Genomic DNA, 12,864 nt, shown 5'->3' with positions numbered 1-12,864 from the left:
AGTAACCTAATGACCCTCTGCCAGGCCCTTACCCTTAGAGGTCCACAATACTCACCAAGTAGTGACTGTGCACAATGGACTGTGGGGAATACTCAAACAACAGGACCACCCATTGTTACAAGAGAAGTGAGAAAGGAATCAGTCTTTTTTTAATATATATTTTCAGTTGTAGATGGATACAATATCTTCATTTTATTTATTTATTTGATTATGTGGTGCTGCAGATAAAACCCAGTGCCTCACATATTCAAGGCAAGTGCTCAACCACTGAGCTACATCCCCAGCCCAAGAATCAGCCTTTCTGCAGAGAAAAATGATACCAAAAAATAAACACAGCTTTTTAAATATAAAATTTGCATATAAATACTAATAATCTTTATGGGGTTTCCATTAAATGATACAAAATTTGTATATTTACACTGCCATGTTTAATCATGATGCAAATTATAGATAGAATGATCATTACTTAAAATACTTATAAATTTTCTGGTGCTATATAATCAAGAATTTGTTATATTAAGATAAATTGACATTCCATGCTAAAACAGTGTGTTATTTGTCTTTAGTGTAAGGAAGAAATCTATGCAAACCAACTTTGAAGCAGTCAAACTTCAGACTTTTAGTAGAATCACTATAGAGATTTAGTAATAATAAATGGCAACACCGAAAACATGAATTACTTGAAACTTACAAAACCTAGATTAGAATTTCTGTCTGATCTTTTAAGCCCCAATATTTACATTTAGGAAAAAAAAATGGCTAATGCTATTTTTTTTCATGGGAATATGAAAACTACATTTTATCACTTTAGTACCTTAAGTAGACTAGTTGTGCATTAGGATTCCCCCTTTCTCTTCCCTTAAGAAGGAAATTTAATAAATAATATACTGTGTACTAAGAAAAAACAAAGATTCACTCTTTCACTTGATGTAAACTTGTATCTGCTAAAGGAGACAGTAAGTGGACTTGTAATAATGAAGAAGTTTAGGATTAAAATGATTTAATTTTATATGTGGATCCATTAAGTAATGCAGAAGTTGGTAGTTCTTTAAGCTATATGCCCTGAAACTTTATATTTGCTTTAGAATAACATAGATTTTTAGTTTAGTGGTCATGGTCAAGAAAAGGAAATATAAAAAAATCTTAGCCATTCAATAAAAATAAATGTAATCTAATTAAAATAGATACTTACAAATCACCAAAAGGAAATCTGAATAGACTTTTTAACCAGGAAGAGTGGGAAAAGATTCACAAGATTTTTTTTTTTTACTTTAAAATAATATCACTTATTTTGTAATGTATAAGTGAAAAATGAGCTATCATAACACTTTTCTCCATTGATTCTGCCATGGTCAACTTAAGTTATTGAAGATTGTAACTGAAGAGTATAATGAGAGTACAGCTACTTTGAACACCCATGTTCATCAATACTTTAAATTAGCACTACTGTTCTCTCTTCTATTTTCCAAAACTAATTCAAATATATGTCACTAGGTTAACAGACATTGGAAAAGCAAGTTGGGGCACAGAAAAAATAAAGAAAGGAAACAGACTACCAGTAAAACAATCTAGTTTAGTAGGTGGGAAAGTTATTACACAAAGACATACAGAAATATAGATTGAACTGAATTCCAAAATCATGAGCTTATTGAATAATAAATATAGCAGTAAAATTATATCATTTATTTTAAAATAATATGGAATCTGTAATTACTTCCATAGAAGATTAGCATTAATTGATGTTCAAAATATACAGATGTAATTTAATTGTAGAAACAATTATCTCAAACAGTATGTGACATTTTCCATTTACATATATAGATGCATTTTCAGATAGTAAGTTTAACAAATAATATAGGGCTGGGGATATTCTCAATGGTAGAGTTCTTGCTTCGATATGTGAGACTGTGGGCTCAATCCCCAGCACCACATAAAATAAATAAGTTAAAAAGTTAAAAAGAGAGAGAAGGAAATTAAATAAGCAATATACAGTGTACTAAAAAAGCACAAAATTTAGTATAAATTAAAAGATATCAAGATTTCTGAAATGGCCAACTTGCAATACTGTGAATAAAATGGATAATGCTTACAATAATTAACTGTAATTCAATTTAGGGTTCAGTATCACATAGATGTGACAATCACCTTTTGGGATATTTATTACCTTTCTACAGCATATTTAAGAGAAAAAATGGAACATCTATGAATTTATGTAATTTAATTCTAATTTAACTCAGTACTGTGAGTGGCTGACCCAACACCAAACAGACATACAATTATTCCCTTACTAATGGAGTCCATGTCCTAATACAGAAAGCTAAAATGGTGAATCTCATTAATACTCCTTTGCACCTCAGAAATGGGAGTATAGCCAAATTCTAGAGACCTAAAGGAAAGTCCACTGGGTAGATTTTTAAGCAAATACGTGATGAGGATCTCTTCTTCCTGCCTTGTATGAAATTTGCTAAAGATGTAAAACCTATGAGAAAATCTTTATTGATCAGAGATGGTGATTATTGGGAAATAATTCCATACACCAAGAAAGCTACACAGATTTTGACTGCTTATTTTCACACCTGGGAAATATTTATGGAACTACCTACTCTCCAGATCCCTTGAAACATAAAATAATAAATTCACTCTTAATTTAAGCCCCTTTAAATTGGGTATTTTACTACTTTTAATACAAACAAACATGAATGATAATTGCTGAGAGCCATAGCCAAGTAGGAATGATGCATGGCATTTTTGGTTGAAAGGTGACACCACCAAGCCATTGAGATGATATGATTATGTTAAGATCTGCATTCAATTGGATATTAGACCCCTGCTGTCCGCCTGGGACTGCTACTTTGGAGCTCTAGCGGGACTCCTGGAGAGTTCCCATTGGTTGGGGAAGTGCAGTAGTAGGGAATTCCGGAGGAGGGATTTCCTGTTGGGGTAGTGTGTCCTGGGAGAGCGCCACGTGTGTGGTTGGGCATATTTCCTGGGAGTGTGTGTGGCATTGGCAGGAGTTTCAGAAATAAAGTTTGTTCCTGCTTGAGTGGCTCATGATTTTGTGCCCAACCAGACTGCGGCATTTGGTGGCCCATATGGGAGACGCCTGAAGCTCAGAGGTAAGTAAAATTGCTCGCCCCTGAGGGAAGGCGAGAGAATGGGTGACCATTTCAAAAAACAATGTGTTCTTGTTTTGATTTATTTTGTTTTTGTTTCAAGCTGCCTATCCCTAGAACTTTCTCAGGCAAACTGGGAGAAATGGTTGGCTCAAGGTTTGAAGTTGTTCAGCCCTGAGGAAGAGAAAATTGATACAATGATTTTTTTGTTCCATTTTTGTTTCATTCTGTTTTGGTTTTGTTTTATGATATCTTATTGGGTTGTGTTATCTTTATAGTAGATTAGAAATTAGTAAAAAACAAACCGAAAGAATGTTAACTAAATTGTTAGAGGTTCAGGCTATGGTAGAAAACATGTTAGATCAAGCAAAACAGAAGGTCTCTCGAGCTAGTCAGATAGAGGAAGAAAATTTAAAGGAAGAAAGCTTAGAGGACAAACAGCTATCTGGGGGGAGCTACAACAGGAGGCTGCTACTAACTACATTCTATCACCAGAGGGCGTAATTCAACCAACAGCTCCATCTATAGAGACAACTGAGTGGCCCTTAACCCCCGGAGTTGATAGATGGAATCCTGATGCAGGACCTCAAAGATTAGCATGCCCTGTACTTGAGCAGGCAGGAGGGCAACGAATTCACCGTGCTTTAGATTTCAAAACAGTGAAGCAATTAAAGGAGGCTGTAACAACCTATGGTCCATAAGCACCCTTCACTGTAAGCATGGTCGAATCCATTACCAACTTGGACATGACACCAGCAGATTGGGCTAGCATGTGTAAATCTGTGCTAAATGGAGGACAGTATTTGTTATGGAAGGTTGCCAATGAGGAATTTTGCACGGAGACAGCTAGGCGAAATGCATCAGCCGGTTACCCTCAAAGAAATCTAGATATGTTGTGGGGGAAAGGACCTTATGAGGGTCAACAGCAACAAATTGAATATGATTCTGCTATATATGCACAAATTGCTGCAGATGCAGTTAGGGCATGGAAGACTTTACAAGGACATGGAGATTTACAAGGTCAATTATGTAAGGTAATACAGAGAGCTAATGAACCTTACGCTGAATTTGTAGATAGGCTTATTCAAACAGCTGCCAGAATTTTTGGGGATACAGAACAAGCAATGCCATTAATAAAACAACTGGCTTATGACCAAGCAAATCGTTACTGCAGAGAGGTCATTAGACCATAGAGACATGAAGATTTAAACACATATATTAAATTATGTAGAGACATTAATGAACAAGGGCAAGTCTTGGCAGCTGCAGTACAATAGGCTTTAGATGCCAGGCCAAAAACATGCTACAATTGTGGACCAACAGGACATTTTAGAAGGAGTTGCCCCATAGGAGGAGGGTTTAACAAAGCTAGGTATCAAAGGAATAGAATACAGGGTATTTGCCCACGATGCCATAGAGGGAGACATTGGGCTAATGAATGCCATTCTCAAACCACCATAGAGGGTACTCTGTTATCAAAAAATAGACAAGGACAGGAGGTCAGCATAGAGGTCAGCTCATCTGATGACGGGTAAGGACCATATGTTGTATTGGACAACCTAACAGGCAGGGTCCCTAAGCCACATTGCTTGTTGCTTAATTAAACAGAAGCGGGGAGATGCTGAGAGCCATAGCCAAGTAGGAATGATGCATGGCATTTTTGGTTGATGCCAGCAAGCCATTGAGATGATATGATTATGTTAAGATCTGCATTCAATTGGATATTAGACCCCTGCTGTCCAAATGGGCCTGCTACTTTGGAGCTCTAGCGGGACTCCCGGAGAGTTCCCATTGGTTGGGGAAGTGCAGTAGGAGCAATTCCGGAGGAGGGATTTCCTGTTGGTGTAGTGTGGCCTGGGAGAACGCCGCGTGTGTGGTTCGGCATGTTTCCCGGGAGCGGGGGAGTTTCAGAAATAAAGTTTGCTCCTGCTTGAGTGGCTTGTGATTTTGTGCCCAGCCAGACTGCGGCAGATAATAGTCTTTAGAAATGGCTCATGAAGTTATTAAAACCTTGTAATATTAATTGCTAGAATTTCATAGCAAAAGATGAAAGATTTAAGATCACATGTATTATCTTCTCTAATAATTATTACTATACAAATAAAAGATATGGAGTATGAACAGTGAATGTTTATGAATTATTATTTACAAGCAACACTTTGTTTTTCCTGAATCATGACTCACAACATTAAAATAATAAAATTCAAGCAAGTAGAGAATATATGATTAGGAACAAATATATAAACACATACATATATACATGAATGGAAGTAAATTGGCATACACATGTATATATACACATTTATATGTATATAGACATGAAGGAAAATCAATTGGCAAATCTGATTAAGAGAGTTTACTAATAGAATTTCAGATAATAAAACTATTAAGACAGATCTATCATGACAAGATATATGAACATATCCACAAATTTGGAGAAAAGATATAATTTAAAAATGGGAGGAATAAATGTACTTTCTATTTATATACATAAAAATGAATAAATAGGAAATATTACATAAAAATGAATAAATAGGAGATACATAAAGAATTCTTGAAATGTTGACAAAAAAAATGTCATGCGATCTCCTCATTATCATCTGGTACTTTGGCACTTAATATAGCATTGAGAGCCATAAGAAATGATTATAATAAAGACTGGGAACTTTAATACCTCATATATTCCCAGTGATATGGTGACACTGGGATAATTCTCATCAAGAAAAAGCAATTGTTTAGGATGTGACTATGTTGGGAACTCTTCAGAAAGTATTCATGTTTTCACATTAGCCAAGATTAACATAATAATGAGGACAGGAAAGTTTCTGAGAGTTTGAAAAGCAAATTTAAAGAATTTCAGATAAAATAATGTATTCAGGGGAAGATATAAATATATTAATAAAATAGAAGACACTAAAATAAAATAATGAAACAATGAAACAATGATATAGTTAGAATCTGTCAGGGTTTAGAGGATGCAATACGCTTAGACTAGACACAGAGAAGGAAGGAAGAGATGATTTTCATTTGAGATTTTCATTTGACCCCAAAAGACAATTCAAAGATTTATTGACTCATAGAATATCAGTACATTTAGTTTTTATTTTTAATGCCATGTTCAGAAAAAAGAAGGGAGATTGAGTTCACTGTTAAAAATAGCATGTCAAAAATTGAAAGCCAAAAATGTCATTATTAATTGATTCTATCTTTAGAGAAAAGGGATACAATGATGAAAATGGAAGGTTTATAACAATAACAGAAGAAATTAAGCTTTCTTTCAAAAATTGTTTTGGAAAAATACTTAACTTGACATAAAATAAATCCCTTTCTTATTTTAGAAATATTTCAGAATTGTTGTCTTGGTAAAAAAAGCACAGTGGTTGGACATGTGATCCTATGCTTGTTTAACCTTTCCCACTTACTAATGTTGGTACTTGAAAAAGTTACTTATGTGTTTTAAACATTAATGTCTTTGCATGCAAGTGAATGCAAAGCACTTAGCCTAGTGTGTGACAAATGGCAAGCAGTTCTTGCTCTCAGCAAACATTATTCATTTAGAAATCAAAATTGAGTAGTGTTAAAACAATGATATGAAAATCAAAATGTGACAGACACAGGCTTTACCTCAGAAGTTTATAGTGCAAATAAAATGACTAATAATAAATTATACCAGTGCACCCCATGTTTTGAAACACGAAACACTGAATGAGCAATGGCAGGTTGTCTGGTAATAATGGGTCAGGAAACTTTCTTTAGAAATTTATGTCCAAGTTGGTGACAAGATGCAGATAAAAATCATCTAGAAGAAACAGTGGTCAAAGAGAGTGTGATAATTCAGGCAAAAGGTATTTGTTATACATTTGCCTGAAGGTACAAAAATTAAGGAAAAAAAATAATGAAACTCTGGATGTCAGGTTGGGATTGGCAAATGTGAACTTTAGAGTCACCAATAAATTGGTTCATTCTAAGTCATATAAAAAAAGGTTTTCACATTTCTTTAAAGTCAGTGGAAACATATAGAAGGGTTTCAAGCAAAGAACATGGAGAAGTAAGAATTTCCATGGAGATGTGCCTGCAATCATGGGGGAGAAGGTGAGGGAAATGGTAGTATCTGGATTAGAGTCCTGTCATTCAAAATGAGGACAAATGGATGGATTAATTTCAAATACATTTAGAAAACAAATACAGGATTCTTATTTAAATATGATCGATGGTAAAAAATAATGGAGGAAAGCAAGCAAGAAATCTATCTTGAAGACACATTGCTAAGAAACAAAGTGTAAAAAATCAGAAAAAATATTTAATATCTCTGACCATCAGTGATCTTATCAGTAATAGAGGTGATGGTACAAAATGATAAATATTTTCCTCTTTTTTCAAATTTCTCTGATTATTTAATTCTATATATATATATATATATATATATATATATATCATTCAGTATGTTCTCACACTGATAAATACTACTGTGAAGCAGATCCATACAACATAATCCTTATCCTTTAGCAATTGTCATATAAATAACTAAATGTAAGAGAATAAATTGCTGAAGTTTAACTTTGAAACACAAGAGGAGAAATGTAATCCAGTGTGAAAAATATCATACAGTTTCTGAGAAAGAGCAGCAGCAGTTAAGATATACCGCAAACGAAAAACACAAGTTGAAAGGTGAAATTTCCTCCTTAAATATATGCCCTTAAAAATTGGAGTTTTGAAACTGAGTAAGTACAGATATCAAAGAATTCTTTGGGCTGGGGTTGTGCTTCAGTTGTAGAGTGCTTGCCTAGCATGTGTGAGGCACTGGGTTTGATCCTCAGCACCACATAAATAAAATTAAAAAAGTAAAGGTATTATGTCCATCTGCAACTAAAAAAAAAAAAAAAAGAGGAAGATTCTTTCCTGTAAAACAGTAGCTCAAACTTGGAGCAAAGTACACTCAAGTACCTCATCCAGCACTTCCATGGAGTAGCTAAGATATAGAGATGCCTTCTTACACCACAAATAGTTCTCTGATTCAAACACTAAAAGTGTTAAAAGTTAGAATCACTTTTCTGAAGTTACTTTAATCACACTGAAGAAGTAAAATTTCAAATTTGGTTAAGCAGCTAGTCTCAGGTTTTTTTTTGTGTTGTTGTTGTTGTTGTTTGTTTGTTTGTTTTTTCCTGTGCTTCTGCTTCGTCAAATTCTTCCTGCATAGTGTTCAAATATTTTCCCCCTCCACTGTCTTAATTGCTTTATATTCTTTTTCAAAGTCTTCAGTGACTGTAGTAGACTTAAGGAATTAATTCTAATTATTAGCTGAATAGTCCAAGCCTTTCAAACCTGATCCAGGCAACTTCTTTTTCTATACCAATGTTTATATCATTTGTGTTGATAAATTGGTAGTTAGCAATAAATAAAACAGTGGATTTATTTGTTTGATTAGCCATTTTTTTTGCTCCCAATACCACAGATAAAACAACATTTCAGTTTAACAGGTTTTATATTTACTTTATTAAATCTAACAATTTATGTTTTATAAGTATATACTTATGAGTATTTGTATCCTCCAATATACTGCTATTGTTGACAGGTACGTTACATCTAAGTTAAGAATTAAAAACTGTGATTTAACTGACTTTATGAAAAAATGGCTTCTTTACATAGTGTATTTTCTTATATTTATTAATTCCAGTTATTTTCACTTTAATTTGTTATATTTTTATTAACAATTCACCAGCTGTGTTTAGTAGCAATATTTTTTATTAATTGTTCTACAGGGAAGTAATTTACTTCTGAAAGAACAGATGTTGTTCCATTAATGAAAATCTCTCTGTCCCTTCAGAGAGAATGAATGATGTTTATAAGCTTTAAGAAATGGATGAAGTGAATGCATATATGTTACTAAATCATTGTTTTAAAAAGCTTCAGACTATATTTTAATATTTTAAGTGATAACTCAAACATAAACTTTAATGGTATGTGTTAAAATCACACATTTAATATAAAAATGGGCAATTTAAGTTCAAATAATATATTTACATTGCCTTTATCATTATCAAATATTTTATACTCTCACCTGCATATAACTAACTGCTACGTATTTTTTAATAACAAGAATATTATTATTTCTAAGTTTTATTCACCTAATTATGCAATAAATAAGCTTAATTGTACTCCTTATTTAGTAAACACATTTTTATTTTACTGAGAAAACAGAAATAATTTAATGTATCTCTCCCCAATCTATAAGCATCTCTGAAATTATTGCCTTCTAATTTGTCTTCACTGCTGTTATAATGAAATACTACCTGACTTTATTTTCATTTGTTCATTCATTTATCAAATATTTATAGATGTCTTATTTGCTAATACTATAAATATGAAATGAACCTACAGACAAAAATCTACGACTTCGTGAAGCATATATTCTTAGGCTTAGACAGAAAAATAAACAAACTAAATGAGTAAATGTAATAATTTAGTGGATCAGAATAGGACAGGTTATGTTAATGCCCACAACCATCCTCCAAATGACAGTGGCTTAATGCACAGTAAGTTTCTTAAACTTCTAGTCATAGCTCTACACTCACCCTGGCTCTTCAGAGAAAAACGCTTGTGCTAACCATTTGGGTAATCCATTATGGAGTCATGTTAATATCTGCTTCAGTAATCACCAAGTCAAGGAGAAGATAATATTGAGAATTCTGTTTGGCTATTAAAGCTACCACCCAAAAGTGACATACATAAACTCAGCTTAGACATCATTGACCTATGCAAGCATGTCTATAGGGACCAGAAAGTAAAATCTTAGATTTTCTGTGAGAATAAAATCAAATTTTATTATTTATGATAAATACTATAACTTACTAGTCTAGTAATAAAATATTTAATTCAGTCTCTTTTCTGATACAAAATGGAAAAAACTTCTCCAAGATAAAAACTTAAATCCCCTCAATTTAATGCACTGAGCCTTGAATTTGTAGATCATGGTCTATTGATCAATCATGTTTGTGTGCTTCTCTATATTTATCTTGAACTAGTGATATTGCACAATTATATCCATCCTCATAGTGGTTTTCTTGATTCAAAGTTCTATGGAATTAAAATATGAGTTATCAGTAATGAACAGCCAATATCCACAAATGAGCTAAGACAAGATAATTGCAATAACAACATCATCAACAAAGGTAAGGGATTTGGGGCTATAACTCAGTGGTAGAGCACCTACATAGCACACATGCTATGTATGAAACCCTAGGTTCAATCCTTAGCACTGAAAAAAAAGAAAGAAAGAAGAAATAGAAAATATATAAAAATTGAGCAATCTAATTGAAAATTCTTACCAATTATTTAGGCCCTCTATGCTGGGAGTGGGAATATTCTTTGGCACTGATTGTGCACATGCATGGAGGTGCCTCCTTGTACGTTGCATGATATCACTTGAGGTTCTGATCTGACTTGCTGTCATTTTCTGTTTGGTCTCATTTGAAATAGATGTTTAGAAATATCTCTAACATAAAGTATATATATGTTAATGATCATAAGGTTGACACTAAAATCCTGGATATCTGTATATCATTTTACTTCTCAAAGGGTCACAGAGGATTTAATTTAGGCAGGTAGTTAATATACCAATAGAATTCCCTTAACTTTTTGACAGATTTTTATGAGCATGTTACTGTTCACTATAATTACATGTATTTAAATTTTTGTCAATAGCCTGCCCTCTAGTCTTATCTAATTATTGATACTTTGAGATTATTATTTAGGAAGGTAGTGTAGGTAAGGGCAGTATAATATTGTGATTTGAGGAGCAGATTCTATTTTATTTTAACTAAGATGGTATTCAGAAAAATTTTATATTTGAGACAACATGTGAAGAACCAATTAAATTAGAATAAAATTGCAAGTTCAAGGCCTTGACATAGGCAGTATCATAGAATGAGCAAAAGGCCAGTGCAGCTGAGTGGAATGAGTGAACAGGAGAAACGAGCAAGATCTGTGTCGAATGAAAATAGGCATAGATAATGCAGGGTTTTGTTGGTGGTTATAAAATCTTTGACTTTTGTTCTGAATAAAATAAAAGAACAATGTGCACTTACACAGAGAATACATGAATATGACATATTAGATTTTTAATTTTCTTCCCAGTGTACTGAGGTTTAATTGACAAAGAAATTGTATACATTTAAGTTGTATCACATAATATTTATGCACACACACAAATAAGCTAATTTACATGCCCATGACTCACAGTTATTTATTTTTGTTATCAACATTTAACGTCTACCCTTTTAGCAAAATTTTAAGTATAAAATCCAGTATCATTAACTGTGGTCACCATGGTGTGTGTGTGTGTGTGTGTGTGTGTGTGTTCTCCAGAATTTATTTATTTTTTATTTATCCTGAATAATTGAATCTTTATATTAAAATATGTCTTGTTGAAAGTGAACTTCAGTAAGGACAAGATACAAAGTAAGGACAAGATGCAAAGCTAGATACAGAATTTTTAAAGCAATTCCAATATTCTACATGACAGATGGTGCTGTTTATGAGACATGTTCAGAGTCTGAACATATTTTGAAGGTAAACTTAAGAAGATTGGAATGGCTTTAGAAATTCAAAACTAAGTAGGTTGAAGTTGACTCCAAACTTTTGCTGCTATTCTTGATGCTGTCATTTTACATTTGCTTTTGTGATTCCAAAGAAACAAAAGGATGAACTTCCAATTAACTAAAATTTAAAAGGCAACAGCTAGAGATGGTTTTAAAGGAAACATAAGAATTTAATTTATGAATATGTTATGTTTGATTTGCCTATTAAAATATCAGGTAGCATTCTTGATTAGGCTGTTAAATATATAATAATAAAGACGCGAAGGAAATCTGAGCCAGGAATTTGAATATTGAAATTAAGAGCTAAATGTATTTTTATGATTATGAAACTGAATACAGGCCAGGGAAATGAATCGAAGCACAAAATTCTGGGTCACTTAAGACTCTAACACATCTGGTATTTTAGTCAGGTTTTTCATTGCTGTGACTCAAGGACGCCTACAGGACTACTATAAAAGAGAAAAGATTTATATGAGGGCTCACAGTTTCAGAGGTCTTAGTTCCTAGAGGTCAGGCTCCATTCCTCAGGACTGGAGGTAAGGCACAACATCAAGGCAGAAGTGTGTGGCAGAGAGAAGCAGTTCATATGACAAACAGGAAGCAAAGACTATACAGTCAGTCAGAAAGAAATGAAAAGAGAGCTGAACCCTGAAATCCAATAAATAATATTCAGTCAGAAAGGAATAAACTTCTATGTTACATTATTTTGTAATCCAAAGTAAAAAAAAAATGAAAAATGACAATTGGATTGGACATACATATTAGATTTAATAGCTCTTTGTTCAAATTTGACATGGGTGTCCCGGACTTTTAATAGTCAAAAAATTAGCTGATGATCATTTAATAGATGGAGAAAACATTTGAAAAAGTTCAACATGAAAATAGTGTCAATAGGGGGATCCAACATGGCGGCCGGCAAGGAAGCAGCACTTTCAGTATCTCCACATTAACCGGATCAGAAACACCCATTAAAACAGCTACATTCTACCTACTGAGGAACTTCTAGCAAAATTCCGCTGAAAGGAGACCTGCCAGGAAGTAGTAAGTTATATTAGAGGTGACAGTTGGCCCCAGACAAGTGAATCTTGGCCGGCCACGCGGGCGCAGAGGTCCAATCCCGCAGCCACCGCCCAACCGGCTCTGCAAGCGGCCCC

Source organism: Marmota marmota, unplaced genomic scaffold (assembly GCF_001458135.2).
Source record: "Marmota marmota marmota unplaced genomic scaffold, marMar, whole genome shotgun sequence".
Classification (NCBI taxonomy): Eukaryota; Metazoa; Chordata; class Mammalia; order Rodentia; family Sciuridae; genus Marmota; species Marmota marmota.
This window is presented reverse-complemented; position numbering follows the sequence as displayed.